The 18,186-nt window shown below is 45.6% G+C and overlaps 1 protein-coding gene across 22 annotated transcripts in view; it reads right to left on the bottom strand.

Annotated features, from left to right (window-relative positions):
- Positions 1–8,628, bottom strand: part of Ilf3 (interleukin enhancer binding factor 3) — a 38,181-nt gene extending 29,553 nt beyond the window's left edge. For 5 of the 22 annotated variants that reach the window (XM_008765992.4, XM_063266239.1, XM_008765993.4 and 2 more), the window contains exon 1: positions 8,302–8,540. The gene's annotated coding sequence lies outside the window, so the exon portion shown is untranslated. Of the gene's footprint in view, positions 1–7,795; positions 8,024–8,301 lie in introns of those variants that run through there. The other 17 variants (XM_063266242.1, XM_017595942.3, XM_063266238.1 and 14 more) reach the window with 7 other exon arrangements.
- Positions 8,629–18,186: the final 9,558 nt, after the last annotated feature.

Raw genomic sequence — 18,186 nt, 5'->3', positions numbered from 1 at the left:
AGTCCTGACAGTGATGCTTGCTGTCTTAAAAAACAAAAACTAACAAAGCTCAGATATACTCTGTGCTCCACTGCTGCACACAGCATTCCTAGGATGGGGGCATACAGTTTAACACACATGGGCCAGACCCCAACAACACTAGAAAAATTGGCTGTAACAGTCTGGGGGGAAGACAGCTGATGAGACAGGGTCTGTCTGTCTCTGTCTCTCTGTCTCTCTGTCTCTCTCTCTGTCTCTCTCTCTGTCTCTGTCTCTCTGTCTCTGTCTCTGTCTCTGTCTCTGTCTCTCTCTCTCTCTCTCTCTCTCTCTGTCTCTCTGTCTCTCTCTGTATATAGTCTGGTTGTCCTGAATTTGACATACCTGCCAGGCTGGCCTCAAATTCAGAGATCTGCCAAGTAGGCTGTTTTTTCTTAAGATAAGTTTTGAGGTTTTTTTTTTTTTTCTCCTCAGAACCTGGTAAAATGCATGCATTTAATCCAGCAGGAGGCAGGGGCAGGCAGATCTCTGAGTTCAAGGCCAGAGTGGTATTCAAAGAGAGTTCAAGAACAGCCAGGGCTACAAAAAAAAAGAAGCCATCTCCAAAAACAAAAAAACAAAAAAAAAACAAAAAACAAAACAAAACAAAAAAAACCCCAAAAAACAAAAAACAAAGTTTTCAATATTGTAGCATTTTGTATTTGCATATACATGTTCTACATTTGTTCAGGGAGGTCAGAGGAGTGGTCCAAGGGTCAGTTTTCTCCTCCCCTTTTGCGGGAGCTTTAGCCTTGAGCTATCTCACAGGTCCATCTTTTTTTTTCTGCTTTAAGATTTATTTTTATTACGGGGTTGGGGATTTAGCTCAGTGGTAGAGCACTTGCCTAGCAAGCGCAAGGCCCTGGGTTCAGCCCACAGCTCCAAAAAAAAGAAAAAAAAAGATTTATTTTTATTTATTTATGTGTGTGGATGCCAAATGTTTGCAGGTGCCAGTAGAGGCCAGGAGAGGGTGTGGGATCTCCTGTAGCTTGACTTCCAAGTAACTCTGAGTCTCCAGACCTGGGTGCTGGGAACCAAAACTGAGCCATCTGGAATAACCAGACGACTTAACCACTACTTAACCTCTACTTAACCACTCTTAACCACTACTAACCCTCCATTTTATTTTCCTTTTTTTGTGGGGACTGGGGGCATGGAGAGAGTCTCACTATGTATGCCTACCTGGCCTGGCACTTACTATGAGCCAGGCTGGTCTTAAACTCATCAAGATCCACTTGCCTCTGCTTCCTCCATGCTAGGATTAAAGGGGTCACAGTCAAGTCACTTTTGTTTTGAGACAGTGTGTCACTCAGGTTAACTTCAAACTTGACACTTTCCTGCCAGGGCCTCCATCCTGCTAACTTTATAGGCTTTTGTCACCAGCACTTGAAAGGTAGTCAGCAGGTCAAGGCTAGCTTGGGCTACATGACATCTTTGCTTTGCATGTGTGAGACCCTGGATTTTTAATGGCTGAATTAAATGAATAAATTAATACTCAAGCAAACATACCAAAAATAATTCCCGCTCCCTTCCTTCCCCAAGGCAGACACACACCTCAGTGGTACAGCTGTGCTTAGGCACCCACAGTACCTCTGAGAACACTGACTAGAGACCCCCTCCTGCATGGCTGCACAGCCCCGTATACAGAGACTGAGCAGTTTTCTCTGCAGTGCTGGCTACACTACACTCTGGTGTTGTTTTAAGTGGGTCTAACTCGGCTTCCCTCTGACTCCCAGGCTCATACCACCCCTTGCCACAGCCTCCTCCTGAGATGACAGCCTTGGTCCTTTGGCTTAGGCTTTTTAAATTATGAAGAGCAATAATTAACCTACAAAATCCTCCAAACAGCACACCCAGAAACAAATCTAAGGCAACACTTTGTTCTTTAAAACCACACACAAGGGCCAGGCAGTGGTGACACACACTTTTAATCCCTGCCCTCAGTAAAAGAAGCAGGCAGATCTCTGTGATTTCGAGACCAGCCTGGTCTACAGAGTGGTCCCAGGTCAGCCAGGGCTATTACACAGAGAAACCCTATCTTGAAGGGATAAACACACAGACAGCACAGACACTGGCTACAAGTTCATACTACACAGTGAAACGCTGTCTCAAGAAAGGGAGGGCGGAGCGCTTGCCTAGCAAACGCAAGGCCCTGGGTTCGGTCCCTAGCTCCAAAAAATAGAAAAAAGAAAAAAAATTAAAAAAAAAAAAGAGAAAGAAAGAAAGAAAGGGAGGGGGGCAGGATGGTTAAGAGCATGTGCTGCCCTTGAAGAGGACCTAAGGTCCGTTTCCAGCACCCAATGTAACTCCAGCTCCAGGGAATCCAACATCCTCAGATGAAACCAAGTGTTAGCAGTCACAGGGTATGCAACATCAGAGCAGCAACTAAGGAAGACTGATGACCCCATCCACACCTAAGTTCTGAACCAACCAGACTTCACAAAGATGAAACAGTGTGCAGCATGCCTGAGAACCCAGTCATGCACTCCAAAAATGCCAGTGAAGTCACTTCATACTAACCACCCAGAGTCATAATAGCACCTCCTAATGACAGAATACAAAATTAAATTATCCTTGATGCTTAGATGTGGTCCAGAAGACAATGACTCTTAAAAGCCAAGTATAACGGCTGATGCCTGTGTTCATACTTGAGAGAATAAGACAGGACTGCTGTGAGTTGGAGGCCAAAAAAATAAGATAGTATCTGGTTGGGATGGAGCATGCCGTTAATCCCAACAGTACTTGGAAAGATGAGGTATGTGGATCTCTGGGCTCATGAGTTTGAGGTCAGTTTGGTCTACAGGTGAGTTCCTGGCTAGCCAGAACTAATATACAGTGAAACCATGCCTCAAGAAAGGGAAAGGGGGAGATTGGGGATTTAGCTCAGTGGTGGAGTGCTTGCCTACCAAGCACAAGGCCCTGGGTTCGGTTCCCAGCTCCGAAAAAAAAAAAAAAGAAAAAAGAAAAAAAAGAAAGGGAAAGGGAGAGGGAGGGAGGGGAAGGGCGATGGGGAGGGAGACCTGGAAACATGGCTCAGTAGTTAAGAGCACTGACTGCTCTTCCAGAGGTCCAGAGTTCAAATCCCAGGAACCACATGGTGGTTCACAACCGTCTGTAATGGGATCTGATGCCCTCTTCTGCTGTGTCAGAAGTCAGCGATAGTGTACCCACATACAAGAAATAAATAAATAAATCTTTAAAAAAAAGGGGGGGGGGAGAAGGGGACAGGATGGTTAAAAGCACATGCTGCCCTTTCAGAGGACCTAAGGTTCATTTCCAGCACCCATGTAACTCCAGCTCCAGGAAATCCAACATCTTCTGGTCATTGACAGTACCTGCACTCACACTTGTGCATGAACACACACAAAAATGCAACAAATCTAAGAAAGTAAACGTGGGTGTAATGACCCACACATTTAATTCCAGGTGGAGGTGGATCTATGTGAGTTCCAGGTCAGCCTGATTTACACAAGTACCAGAAGAGCCACAGCTACATCAAAAACCAAAAACCAAAACAAACAAAGGAAGAAAAGGTAGCACAAACCCAAAGCTCAGCAAGTAGGGCAGGAGCATATATATCTCTTCTGAGGTTGAGGCACAAAAGATACAAGCCAGTCAGGTCTACAGAGTGAGACCCCGAGGACTGAGAGCTGGGAGTCCTGGATGAACATGGTTCAGTGGTCATGAACTCACACTGTTCTTGCAGAGTATTCATTTGATCCCAGCCTCCAAAAAGGATGGTGGCTCACAACTGCCTGTGACTTTACCTGCAGGAAAATCCAACAAATACCACAGTCCTCCACAGCCACTTGTGCTCACTTGCACAGACAGACACATAATTAAAACATTCTTTAGTATAAAGAAAGAAAAGCCCTTAAATAATAAATATATTTTTCAACAGATTGTGGCTCATGCCTTTAATGACTGCCAGCACTTGGGAGGCAGAGACAGGCAGATCTCTCTGAGTTTGAGGCCAGCCTGGTCTACAAAGTGAGTTCCAGTAAAGCCAGTATTACAGAGAAACCATATCTCAAAGAACCAAAACAAACAAAACATTTCTTTTCAAGCTGCAACCATAGCTAACTGTTTAGAACCTGATGCACAAGGCCTTGGGTATCATCTCCCAAAAACCGTAACATACACAAGTGGCAAGACAGAAGACAAACTACTAAACTAGTTGTGTTTTTTTTTCTTTTAATTTTGTATTCCATTTGTTTATGGTGTATGTGGTGTGGGTATACCCATACCATTAGGGCAAACATGTACAGGTCCTGTCATTCATTTCACGTGGATTCTGGAAACAGAACTGAGTTGTCAAGCTTGGCAGTAAGTACTTTTACTAAGCCATCTTGCCTGCCCTCACTTATAGTTTCAGTAACTTCATCAGAAACAAAGTTTTGACTGGACATCCTTCAACAAGACATTTTAAAAAGTGAAAGAGAAGCTAGGGGCTAAAGAGCTGGCTCCTGGTTTTAGAGCACTTGTGTTTGCACCAGAGAAAAATTCAATTCCCAGCAACCACATATTGGTTAACAGCCATCCATAATTCCAGCTTCTTCATGGGACCCAATGCCCTCTTTCGATCTCCTCAGGTACCAGGCACAGACATGTGGTGTGCAGACATACATGCAGGCAAAACTCCCATAAAGAAAAAGAAGTGACTTCAGATTGTCCAACTGACCACTGTTATAAGATCACCTAAGACACGTTGTCTTATAAAAATCTCAATGGGGGTTGGGGATTTAGCTCAGTGGTAGAGCGCTTGCCTAGCAAGCGCAAGGCCCTGGGTTCAGTCCCCAGCTCCGGGAAAAAAAAAAAAGAAAACAAAAATCTCAATGACCTAACATACCCAAACTAGTAAATGCTTATTAGAAAGTTCAGGATAGATGAGGCTCTCTCTCTCGTACTCTTGCCTTCCCTACTGTTTCAGCACCTACTAATGAAGCAGGGAGGAGGCAACCACTGCAGTCAGACAGAGCTGCACAAGGCTGCATCAATACTCTTAAGGCCAGGTCATCTCTCCAAAAGCCACAGCCCTCTTCACTCACTGTGTAGACTTCAGTCAAGACTGTTTTGCTCTAATTCTAAACCCCTGCAAAGTTCTCTCCCAGGACTTTACTATAATCAAAGAAAAAGCACCAAATATGTAGAACATAGGAAAGTCTAAACTAGGAGTCTGAAGCTAGGGTAGCCTGGACTACACTTACCCCTCTTTCAAAAGAAAAAAACTGGTGGCCAGTAGTTAGGCATACCTTTAATCCCAGCAATCTGGAGGCAGAGGGAGGTAGATCTCAGAGTGTAAGACAAACCTGGTCTACACAGTCTCAAGAGAAAAAAAAAGTTGCAAAAGTTCATGGGCCACACACATTGATACACTTGATGGTGAGGTTACCTATCTTTCAGAATGGATCAAATAATCAAAGAACTGACAATAGGTAGCTGATCCTGACTTAAATGTATCACTTAGAATAAAATGTATCTGCACAGCCAAGAGAACTAACTATCTACACTTCTGGAAAATAAGAATCACTCCCCTAGGTGGCTGGAGAGATGGCTCAGTGGTTAAGAGCACTGACTGCTCTTCCAGAGGTCCTGAGTTCAATTCCCAGCAACCACATGGTGGCTCACAACCATCTGTAATGGGATCTAATGCCCTCTTCTGGTATGTCTGAAGACAACTACAGTGTACTTATAACTAAATCTCTAAAAAAAAAAAAAAAAAAAAAGAATCACTCCCCTAGACCAAGAAAAGTAGGAATTCAAAAAGAAAAGGAAAAAAAAGGGATACCAAAAAAGGCATACCAACGTAGTCTGGAATCCAGGATTAAGGCATTTTGGGGCCAGTAAGGGCTTCAAACTGAGACTCTTTCTGAGAAAGGAGAGAGCAAGGAGAAGTTGTCCCAGCCCAGAAATAACTTCTACCCAGATGTGGTAACACACACCTTTGATCCCAGCACTCAGGAAACAGAGATAGGAGGATCTCAAAGAGCTACATAGTGAGATCCTGTGCAAAAAAGATTCTTCTAGAGGTTGGAGGTATGGCTCAGTGGTTAAGAGCACTGACTGCTCTTCCAGAGGTCCTGAGTTCAAATCCCAGCAACCACATGGTGGCTCACAACTATCTGTAATGAGAGCTGAAGCCCTCGTCTGGTGTGTCTAAAGACAGCTACAGTGCACTCATATATAATAAATAAGTAAATCTTTAAAAAAAAAAATTCTAACTCACATCTATACCTTCCTCTTGTGCCAGCTCCTGACCATACTAGGAAGGATACCTTGCCCATAGAGCAAAAGGTTGGGGGTTTGTGGGGAGAAAGGCCTGGTTTAGTGACATACAAACGGGGTTGGGGATTTGGCTCAGTGGTAGAGCGCTTGCCTAGCAAGTGCAAGGCCCTGGGTTCGGTCCCCAACTCCGAAAAAAAAAAAAAAAAAAGAATAGTGACATACAAACATATCCCAGCCCTGAGAATGTTGAGGCAGAAGGATTCCAAGTTCAAGGCCTACATAGTGAGATACAACTTCAAAAAAAAAAAAAAAAAAAACTTTAGCAAGTTAGTCAAAAACCAGAAGTTGAGAGAAATAAAAAAAAAAAAATCACACATGGATTACTCACAGTAATATGAGCCTAGAAAGTGATATTAGAAAAAGCCAAAGGAACTTCTACCCAGGTTTCCACTAAGTTATATCAGAAAAACTGAAAACAATCATGCCTTTTTCATCTCCAGTAGGAGGGGAATTCCAGGCAGGTCCAAAATCAGCAGATAGAGACTGAAACAGCATCGGCTTTGCCAAGGCCAGCCCAACAGTAATCACAAGCCTCCAATCTAGACTGCAGACTTCCAGTCAAAATACCCAGGGCCTGCAGATTCCATTCACAAACCTCAGCAGCCAGGAGCTACCCAAAGGGCAGCTAAGGGGCAAAGACAGCAGTAACACCTACAGGGAGGGGCCTTCTCCTTTACCGCTGTTCTTCACACTTCATTCACAGGTCGGGTGACTACAGTAGCTACCCCAAGGGGTCCCACTCAGAGAATAGTGGTAGAACTCTATAATCAATCAGCAGAGGATCCCACCCACAAAAACCTGAGGGAAAAACACTAGAGAAGTCCTAAACTTCTCCTTTTCCTGTGGCCACATCATCATACTGTACATTTTAAATAGAACAGTTCTAAACCAGAAAAATATATTCAGAATACTCGAATCCCAACAGCGAGAGGTACCACAGAAACTGAGGCCTCTTTAATGATCCAGCACAAGTCCTAAACACCAAATTCCCAGCAATTTCAGTAAGAGATGGCTCTTTCCCAGTTTGGACCCTTCAAGGGGGCGGGGGTGGGGTGGGGATATCAAACAAACCGTTATACACCCCAAGTACCTTACTCCAATTGTGGAATAACCTAAGGTGAATTCCTACCACTCAACTACTTGAAAAAAATAAACGAAATTTAAAGCACGCATGTTCAAAAGACTTCAATCATGCCAGTCTACAGACCACAAAGGCCCCAACCATCACACCACATCACCGTTTTGGGGGTTAGAGGCAGAGCCTCATTCAACAAGCTGGGGACTACCATAAATGAAAACCACCTGGTCTAAAAGGTCGGGAAACTCAAACGATCCTAAGTTTGGGTCTTAATTTGGAGGAAACCTATAGATCCGGGCTTTGAGAATTCGGTGAATCTATTCCGCTCAACTCGCCTAGGGTTCAGGACAAAGAAGAAATGTTTCCCGCCTTGGGAACTGGTATGAACCTGGCATCCTCCTAGAGCCAGGGATGTACCTGAACAAAGAGGTAAAACGAGTAAAAGAAGGAGATTTTCCCTTCTGAGCCCGCTGGGATGCTCTGGAGGTGAGGGGGTGTGTGCTCCAACACGTGCACGCGTGCGCGGGGCCAAAGCAACAGACAAAAGCTCTGGCTGGGGGGGAAAGTAAGCAGCCCAGGGAGAAGGGAGGGTACCACAGTGCGTGCGCACCCCCCCGGGAGCAGCGCCTGGGCCTGGGCCGAGGGGGCCACGAAGGGGGGAGAGTGGATGCGCGCGCACGGGGGCACTGCCGCCGCCATTTTGTTTCTTCGGCACAATGGGGGAGAGTAACGGCCAAGCGCGGGAGCGAGGCCAGAGGAGGAAGGTGCGAGACGCTGAAAGATGGAAGATCCAAGCGAAGGAGAGGGTCGGCGGGATAGCAACAGCCTTGTCACTAGCGTCCCCTTAGCCCAGACTTCGCTGACAAGTGGGAGAACGGGCGGGGGGGAGGGGCAGAGGCGGGAGACGCCACATTGCCGCTTACCTTGGCGTTCCCGTCCTTCGTCCTCAGGCGCCGCCGCCACCCTCCTGCCACCAGCCTTCCGGAGTCTTCACAACCCCCTTCAAAAAAAGAGCCACGCGGTTTTCGCCGGGGCTGCTTCAGTCCCAACTGCAATGGCGAGAAGAGGAGGAGGAGCCGGGGGCGAGCGAGCGGGCGGGCGCGCGCCGGGGAGGTGCAGGGCCACGTGACTGACCGCGCTCCGCCCCCGCGTCACGTGGGCGATCAACCTAGGCCCAACCCCCAGTGGGCGGGTGAGACGAAATGGGATGGGAGGGGCGCGGGGGACCATATCACGTGACGTTGACTTAGCGACTGGGTCTGATTGCGTGACGTCAACGTCAGGCCGGTTCTCTCACGGGTTTGGTCGGTCACATGACAGTGGCTGGCTTCGCTCTCATCATGTGACAAGGCTTTCGTTGTTGTTTCTTGACTCGTTTTCACTATTGGTAGACCCGTATCACCTGATGAGAGACCATCTATTTCGTTTGTTTTTTTCCAAAGGCGGTTTTTCTCGAGCGACCGTTATCACGTGACGCAATGGAGCAGGGATGGGCCCTTATGAGGACTCCAGTTCCTTGCGTGCGCATGCGCCATGTTTCGGGAGTCAGCCTCCACAGGTTGACAAGACACCGGGTTGAAAGACTTGCACATGCGGGTGTCAACATGGGTCCTTGGCTCATCAGCAGTAGGCCAAGGGGCTCAGACTCATGTTGTCAGTCTGCTGAGCCATCTCACTTTCCTCATTTTTGAGATGCTGTTTTACTATTTTGCCCACACTGACTTTGAACGTGAAGGTTCTGCCTCCACTTTGGTGTAGCTAGATTACAAATCAGGCCGTGTCACTAGGCAACTGAGGGTTTAATAGATTGCCTGTTTAAGAGTGCTTAGCATTAAGAGGCCCTGGGTCAGACCCACGTACCACAACACACACACACACACACACACACACACACGAAAAAAGGCAAATTTCAGACAAGAATGAACAGTACAGGGCTGGAGAGATGGCTCTGAGGTTATCTTCTGGAGGTCCTGAGTTCAATTCCCAACAACGACATGATGGCTCACCAGCATCTATAATGAGATCTGGTGCCCTCTTCTAGCCTGCAGGTATACATGCAGGCAGAATGCTGTATACATCATAAATCTTTTTTTAAAAAATGAACAGAACAGAGTTCAAATCCCAGCGACCACATGGTGGCTCACAGAACATCTGTAATGAGATCTGTTGCCCTCTTCTGGTGTGTCTGAAGACAGCTACAGAATTACATAATAAATAAATAAATAAATAAATAAATAAATAAATAAATAAATAAATAAATAAATAAATAAATAAATAAATAAATAAATAAATAAAATGAACAGAACAAAGCTCTCAAACACCCAGGTCCGCTCCCTCTTGATTTCTGTTGTCTATCTATAGGGATTTATTGTAGCTATCAACAAATAATAGAGTTGGTATCTGGCTTTTTTTTTCTTAACCTGGCTAATAGGTTTTAGAGATTTGCTTCACCCAAAGTCTGAAATTGAGGAAAAAATTACAAATGGATCAATTTGTCGAAGACCTAAGATGCTTCTGATTCAGAACAGCTTGTTCTAAATGACACGCCTGTTCTAACAGCGCCACCAAGTGGTAGCCATGGTTAATACGGTTTTCCTGAGGTTGGTTTTTGGACGGATTTTTTATTTCTTTTTTTAATGTGTTTAGTGTTTTGGATGTGTATCTGCAACACATTATTTCTGTGCATCACATATGTGCCTGGATCCCAAGGAAGTCAGAAAAGAATGTTGAATCTTCTGGAACTGGAGTTACTTCTGAGGCACCTCCCCAGCAGCCCCTGTAGACAGACATTATTAAATTAATTTTTCTTTCAACCTTTCTCAGTGTCTGCCTCTGTCTGTCTTGTCTACCTGTCTCTGTCTCTGTCTCTCCCTCTCTCTCTCTGAGTATGTGTGCTTGTGTAGCTACATGCTGTATGAAGGTCAGAGACATTTCTGCTTTTGTCTTTATGTGAAATCTCAGGATTGAGCTCAGGCCGATTGATTATCTGCACCCATGTAAAAAGCCCAGGATAGTCTACAAGTGCAACCCCAGGGCTGGGAAAGTAGAAACATAGGATCCCTTGAGTCTCATTGGCCAGCTGGCCTAGTAGAATTAGTTAGCTCTGTGATTAGCGAGGCAGACTGAAGTGATAAAGACAACCAGAATGACATGGACCTCTGTCCTCCATGTGGAAAACCCATGTATACCTTACAAAAACGACCAGGCTTTAAAAGTGCACCACTGTCAGGGTCTACCTTGTGAGCTGCTGGACACAGGGGGCAAGGCCACTGTGACAGGTGTCCTCCAACCTCCTTGTCCACATCAGCTTCTCAGTCCTCAAACTTGAGTCCCCAGGCCTGGTAGCAAGCACCAGTGAGCTATCTCACAAGCCTCTGTAACACAACCTTTCTTTTTTAGGACAGGGTCTCACCCAAGCTGACCTTGATCTCAGCAAAGAGCAGAGAGCCATCTCCCTCTGCCTCTGGAATACTGAAATGATAAACATTTGCCACATCCAACTTGTACCGCAACTTAAAAAAAACTATTTATTTATTATGTATACAGTGTTCTGCCTGCTGTATGCAGGTCAGAAGAAGACACCAGATCTCATTACAGATGGTCAGGAGCCACCATGTGGTTGCTGGGAATTGAACTCAGACCTGTAGGAGAACAGTCAGTGTTCTTAACCACTGAGCCATCTCTCCAGCTGGTACCAGTTGAAAACGGGGGCTGGAAAAAGGTCAGTGGTTAAGAGTGTATGCCACTCTAGCAGAGAACCTGGGTCAGTTCCTTAGTAGCTAAGTGCGTGTAGTAAAGTCTCACAGGGGGCTTTACGGGACAGTTCTTTTGCTTAAGCCTATATTAAAATATCTTCGGGTTGGGGATTTAGCTCAGTGGTAGAGCACTTGCCTAGCAAGCGCAAGGCCCTGGGTTCGGTCCTCAGCTCCGGAAAAAAAAATATATCTTCAATAGGGACTGGACCAAAATTTGGTTCCTAGCAATTATATCAGTATGCTCACAATTTCCTGTAATTCAGCCCTCTTCTGACCTTCTCTCCTGACCTCTATGGGTACCCACAAACATACATACATTAATAAAAAAAATAAAGTAAAACTTAAATATATCTGTAGCTGGTTGTGGACCTTCAAGCCTTTAATCCCAGCACTTAGGAGGCAGAGGCAGGCAAAGCTCTAAACCCAAGGCCAATCAGGGCTATATAGGGAGACCTAGTCTAAAGGCAAGAGCAACAGTGCTTTGTGGCTGGAGAAAGGTTTCAGCAGTTTGGAGCACTTGTTGCTCTTGAAGACGACTTGGGTTTCAATTACAGCAGCTACATGGCAGCTTACAGTGCTCTTATTGTCAGTTCCGGGGGATCCAACACCGTCTTCTGACCTTCTCAGACACCCAGTACACATATATACTTGCAGGTGACATGGACTGAGGTGGAAAAGGCAGACACTGATTTAGTGACATGTTCAGCTATTAAAGCACTGCTGGCACTGCTTATCTGCAAAACATGACATCACTTGCTTCATGGAACATAATGGCCTGGAGAAATGGCTAAAACAATGGGGTGTTGCCCTAAGCAATCTGCTGTCCTGTGGGCTTCTGTAAAATCTCCCTTGCTTGACTGTGATTTTAGAGTACGAGAATGCAGCCAAGCAGTGGTGGTCCACACCTTTAATCCCAGCACTTGGGAAGCAGAGAGAGAGAATGCCAACTGGTCCCAGCATTGAAGCCTTCAGGAGCATCCTAGCGTTGGGCTACCAATGACATCTCCTCTCCTCCACTGGTTTCAGAACACTCCAGAAGAAGTTTCCCATCATCCCTGGAGACCACCGTGAAATCTTCAACAGACAAAATTGGTCAAAAGAGACTGCCGCCCCTGCATCTCTCAGCACACTGAAAGTCTTTGCAACTCGGAAGTGTATCCCCTGCCAGAGGTTAAGGGGACTGTGAGACCCAGCACCAGAGTCTCTGACTAGAAGACAAGACTAGGCTGGACGTCCAGACCGGGTAAGGATAAACCCCCTGCCCCAGAGACCTAGGAAGAGCCAAGGGGGGTCAAGCACTGTCTTAGTTAGGGTCTTATTGCTGTGAACAGACCCTATGACCAATGTAAGTTTTATCAAGGACATTTGATTGGGGCTGGCTTACAGGTCACAGGTTCAGTCCGTTATCAAGGTGGGAGCATGGCAGTGTCCAGGCAGGCATGGTGCAGGAGGAGCTGAGTTCTACATCTTCAACCAAAGGAAGCCAGGAACAGACTGAGCATCCTCAGGCAGCATGGAGGAGGTAAGTCCACCCCCACAGTGACACACTTCCTCCAATAAGGCCACACCTTCTAATAGTGTCACCCCCTGGGCCAAGCATATGCAAACCATCACAAGCACCAGAGGAATATTGCATCAGAAGCCCTGGTGGGAGGTGGCACTGGTCTCCAAAGAAAGGCCTCAGAGGGATTCTAAGACATTGATATTGTGGTGTTTTAAGGTTGGTAATTACAGGTTATGAAAGTTAAAGGATTTAAATATTTAAAGATAGTAATGAAAAAACAATTTAAATATAAAGCTCTGAACTCACCAAGATAGGATAGATAATGAAATACTTCATTCAAAGTTGCCAAACACAAATGGCCAGGATTTTAGGAATGTAGCTCTTACCTATTTATTTTCATAGTTGTTTCATATTTTTCCTACTGTGTGTTTTTTATTGAGAAAGATCTTTTATATTAGATAGACCAAAAGGGAGAAACACTGGGGTTGGCCCGATGCTGCTGTGAACTCAGATGCTAAAGACCATATTCCAAGATCTGGTTGCCCCCAAGACTAGTGAATTCCCTCATACAACCAGCTGGTTTATACAACCAGCTTTTGTTGTATAAACCTTGCCTCCCCCAAGTTATCTCTGATTGGATAATAAAGTTGCTGGCAGACTGTAGCTGGGTAGAAGACAGGTAGGCAAAGTTTGCATTCCTAGGCTTGGGGTCTCAGGTTGGAACCACAGGGTAGAGAGAGGAGGAGGAGGAAGCGAGTCACCATGGAGTAGTGTGCTCGATGAGCATGTGGTGAAGAGAAGCTTGTTCTGGGGACAGGACTGACGGAACAGAAACAGCCCAAACTGAGCAGATGCAAGTGTTCATGGGAATTTTGGCAGGGAAGCAGACAGGTAAGCTTAGAGAGTCGATATGTGCCCAGCTCTAGTATTAGAGCTTCTTATAAATCTAAACGGTCTTTATGTCTTTTATTTGGAAAATGGTGGGTTAAGAAATAACCGTCACTAGAGTAATAATATATACAGAATATTAATAATCATGGTATTGGTCTCTGGAGAAATGGACTATGAATTTAAAATTGGAATGTATAGGGGTTGGAGATTTAGCTCAGTGGTAGAGTGCAAGACCCTGGGTTCACTCCTCAGCTCCCGAAAAAAAAATTGGAATGTATAACTTCTTTTTTTTTTTTTTTTGGTTCTTTTTTTCGGAGCTGGGGACCGAACCCAGGGCCTTGCGCTTCCTAGGTAAGCGCTCTACCACTGAGCTAAATCCCCAGCCCCGGAATGTATAACTTCTAAATAAATGTGCATGAGTGTCCTAGGCTTATGTCCCTGTAGCTGTGGGATCTAAGTGAGACCACTGGAGACTCATGTGAACCAGCAATCGCCTTCAGCAATAGGAGCTGACAGGCATGGGGATATAGTGAGGCACGCATAAACCTGGTCTGCACAGCCACAAAGTGAGAGCCACACATTCCTGTATGCATGTGATGGCTCACGATGCTGCCTCACTAAGCGATTCTGTTGTCAGTGACACAAGGTAGGTATGAAGGCATTCACAAGACCTCCTCATCCTGCTCATCCTGCTCATCCAGCAGCATCCACACTGTCTCTGAAAAAAATGCCAGGCCCTCCACTCATCCAAGAAGTCACAGCAATGTCACTAGGATCTAAGTCCAGGAACAAGATGCCTGAAAAGAAAGGTGAGCTTCTCCACGACTACAAGGATTTTAGAAGAGATTTTCTTCTCAATGCAAGACTTAAAGGATGAACTCTCCCCAATTCAGATAGGAAACTTTTTACGGAAGGGAGCTGAAGCCTGCAACAGGAGGAATAGCCCCTAACATCAAGACACTCAAAACAGCCATATATGGAGAAAGGGAACCTCAGGGGCAAAGAAATTAAAACAGAGACCAAATCTCAAATCCTAGAAGCTGCCTGCCTGTCACACACACACACACACACACACACACACACACACACACACACACACACACTGGGCTGTGGCAGTGGCGCTCTGCCAAGCTCACACAAAGCGCCAAGATCTAGTCCATGAAAACACAACTCTGCAGTCCCCCATTACCTCCCAGAAGATATGTTTATACTCTTCCTGCTTGCAGAGCTCCCTCATAGAAGCCAGAAGAAAGAAAAAGAGCAACCCAGAAGAGCTGGCCGATGAGCACAGGTAATTCCAGAGGTGATAGTTCCCAGACTCCTATGACAAGCTCATGAAGCAACCCGACTGTAAAAGCTTGCCTACACAAATTGTTGCAAGGATACTTGCTGGTCCCAAGGTTGCTAACACCGACCCAACAAGCCAGCACAGCCTGTCTGTCTGCAGTGTGCTCAGCCTAGTCCCAAGCAGGGACCCAGGACCCACACCAACACAAAAACAGTTGTGAGCTTCAAGAAGTGGACATGAGCACTTCTTTTACCACCTAGAGAAATAATGGGGTACCCACCTTCCTTCTTCAGGCCAAGTTGAGAGAACAAATAGGACTCTCAAAACAGCACTGTCCAAACACTGCCAAGAAAGAGCCTCCCTTGGCCAGAATCCTGCCTGCCACTTGTGCTGTTTTGGCGCATTTAGAGATCGGGGGACCTTTGAGAGTGTAGACACAACCACCTCTAGTAGTTCTTGAAAGATTTGGATGATACTGCCCAAACATTGCCCACTTTCTCAGCTGTTAATGTTGCAGGTGTCGAGCCATGGATACACCATGCCCATGCCAAAGCTGCTGTAGACTCAGGGCAGCAGTGACCCAGGAGAGTCAGCCTGGATTAGCCCCAGAAACTGACCATTTCAAAATGACCTCAGAATGGGGACGTTGACCCCTACTCTGACTCTTTTTTTTTTAAGATTTATTTATTTATTTTATGTATGCGAGTACACTGTCACTGTCTTCAGACACACCAGAAGAGGGCATCAGATCCCATTACAGATGGTTGTGAGCCACCATGTGGTTGCTGGGACTTGAACTCAGGACCTCTGGAAGAGCAGACAGTGCTCTTAACCTCTGAGCCATCTCTCCAGCCCCCTACTCTGACTCTTGATGCCCTTCTTGAGCCTGCAAGTGTGCGTCCATGCAGTACCTCAGCATTGAGGCTTGTTCTTGCTGTCTATTGCAGTGCTAAATGTGGGCCCCAAAGATACAAGCGACACTATGTGACCCTGCCCCTAAGTTATTTCTGAATGGTAAATAAAGACACCAACAGCCAATAGCTGGGCAGAAGAGACATAGGTGGGGTTTAGGATTCCTGTGCTTGGGGTCCAAGGAGAACCAAGAGACAGAGAAGGTGAGTGGAGGAGAAGCTGCCATGGCTGAGGTGAGTTCAAGAGAACATGGCCCCAAGGGCTGGCCAATTCCAGTTAAGGACAGCCCAGATGAAACATAGTATGTAATAACTTAGGGTTATTGGTAGGAAAGCAGAGTCTAATAGCATGAAGAGTAGATGGCTGCCTAGCTCTTGTGATTTTTAAGGGTTTTTGTAAATATAAAGATTGTGTGTGCTTTTTTATCTGAGAACTGAGTGGTCAAAGATGGGATAGAAACCCTGGGTCTGGACTCAAATTTTCAACAACGCCTCAACCTGTCACATAAAGTATTCTGGAATGCAACCTTGTGCCAGGGCAGCTCCAATTCCTAGAAACTCATCAATAGAACCCACTGTCCTCCACAGGGCTTCTGCCTTATCTCTTTCACGCAATGCTTCCTGGGAATGAACCATTCATACATAGCGCACTCACCCCAGGACCTCACCAAGCCGATATCTGACTGCCCACACCAGCACAGCACACGGATTCCTTCTGGAGATGGCTCTAGCTAGTGACAGCCTCTGGACAGTGGCCAGAAGACAAAAAAGGGATCGTGGGAGGAACTATTAGTCTCATCATAAATACTGGTCACATGTGACCTTCGCCATGAATGGGACCTGGAAGAGAGCTTCCACAGAGGGACACGGAGTTAAGGCAAAAATGGGCCCATCTTGGGGTTGTGGATTTAGCTCAGTGGTAGAGCGCTTGCCTAGGAAGCGCAAGGCCCTGGGTTCGGTCCCCAGCTCCGAAAAAAAGAACCAAAAAAAAAAAAAAAAAAATGAGCCCATCTTACAGGGAAAACCTGGGGATTAATGATCCCTGGGAGACAGTTGCAGACTGGCCTCAGACTGAGATGTGATATATATATATATATATATATATATATATATATATATATATATATATATACATACACAAATATATATACAAATATATATACATATATATATACAAATATATATATACATATATATATATATATATATGAAAACCCCTATACTTTTACCAGTTCTGCTAGGAATGGCCCTGACAGAGTACATGGCCACTGATGCTTTTGTAGTCAGCAAAGAACAGGTTCAACATAGCCAGCTCTATTCTCTATTCGGAGCAAGACAAACTCAACCACTGTTCAGAAAAGCACTCTTCAGAATCAGATACCGTTGTCAGTCAGCAGCAATGGTCCTCTGCAACCACGGAGGATTAGATTTGATTGCCACTGGGAAGGGAAGCACATGGTTTTGTTTTGTTTTGTTTTGTTTTGTTTTGTTTTGTTTTGTTTTGTTTTGTTTTTCAGGGCTGGGGACCGAACCCAGGACCTTGCGCTTCCTAGGCAAGCGCTCTACCACTGAGCTAAATCCCCAACCCCCAAGCACATGGTTTTGAATGAGAAATGCTGTGTTATACCAATCAATCAAGGACAGTATAAAAAAATGCCCAAAAGTCATTAAAAGGATTATGGCTAGAGGTACAAAGGAAATCCAATCGGGTGCCACGCAGGTGATGCCCGGGGAGCGCCAACCATTCCTTCAGGATAGATTTATGAGGTGTTATCAAGGTGAGGTGGAGGGAATAAAGTAGGATAAAGTAGAAAAGATGATTTATTAAATACTGATTTATTGGTTTATTTAGTGATTTGCTTAAAGCACTGCATGACATCACTTGCTACCCGGAGCAGAATGACCAGGAAATAACCTGAAACAGGTCCTTACCCCTAGCAACCTGATGACTACCCCACCTCGTGGCTTTAGAGTATGAAATGAGACAGATGAGACCTGAGCGTCCTGGCTTCAGTCCACTGAAGACGTCTTCTCACTGGCATGTGAGCTCTCACTGACACTGGAAGAGTCCCACAACACAGGCGAAGCAAAAACAAAAGCAAAAACAGAAAACGAAATTACGAATTAGCAACAGTGGTGGCTACACACCTTTAATCTTAGGACTTGCATTAAACCTGAGAATCATGAGAGAAAGACCAAATCTACAATTGTCTGGTAAAACAATTGGATTTGGGGATGTAACCATGAGTGGCAAGCTGACTGTCTCACCCTAAGTTGGGATTTGAGACAGCAGGCCTTGTGGCCTTTTGAGGTCCTTTGGGAAGGTGGGGGTGGGGTGGGGTTTCAAGACAGGGTTTCACTCTGTAGACCAGGCTGGCCTCGAACTCAGAGGTCCTCCTACCTCTCCCTCTGGAGTGCTGGGGCTAAAGGTGTGCACCAATGCCCAGCTCGAGGTCCTT

The sequence above is a fragment of the Rattus norvegicus genome, chromosome 8, assembly GCF_036323735.1.
Source record: "Rattus norvegicus strain BN/NHsdMcwi chromosome 8, GRCr8, whole genome shotgun sequence".
Lineage (NCBI taxonomy): Eukaryota > Metazoa > Chordata > Mammalia > Rodentia > Muridae > Rattus > Rattus norvegicus.
Note: the sequence above shows the minus strand (reverse complement) of the source record. Positions and strands in the feature narration are given on the sequence as shown.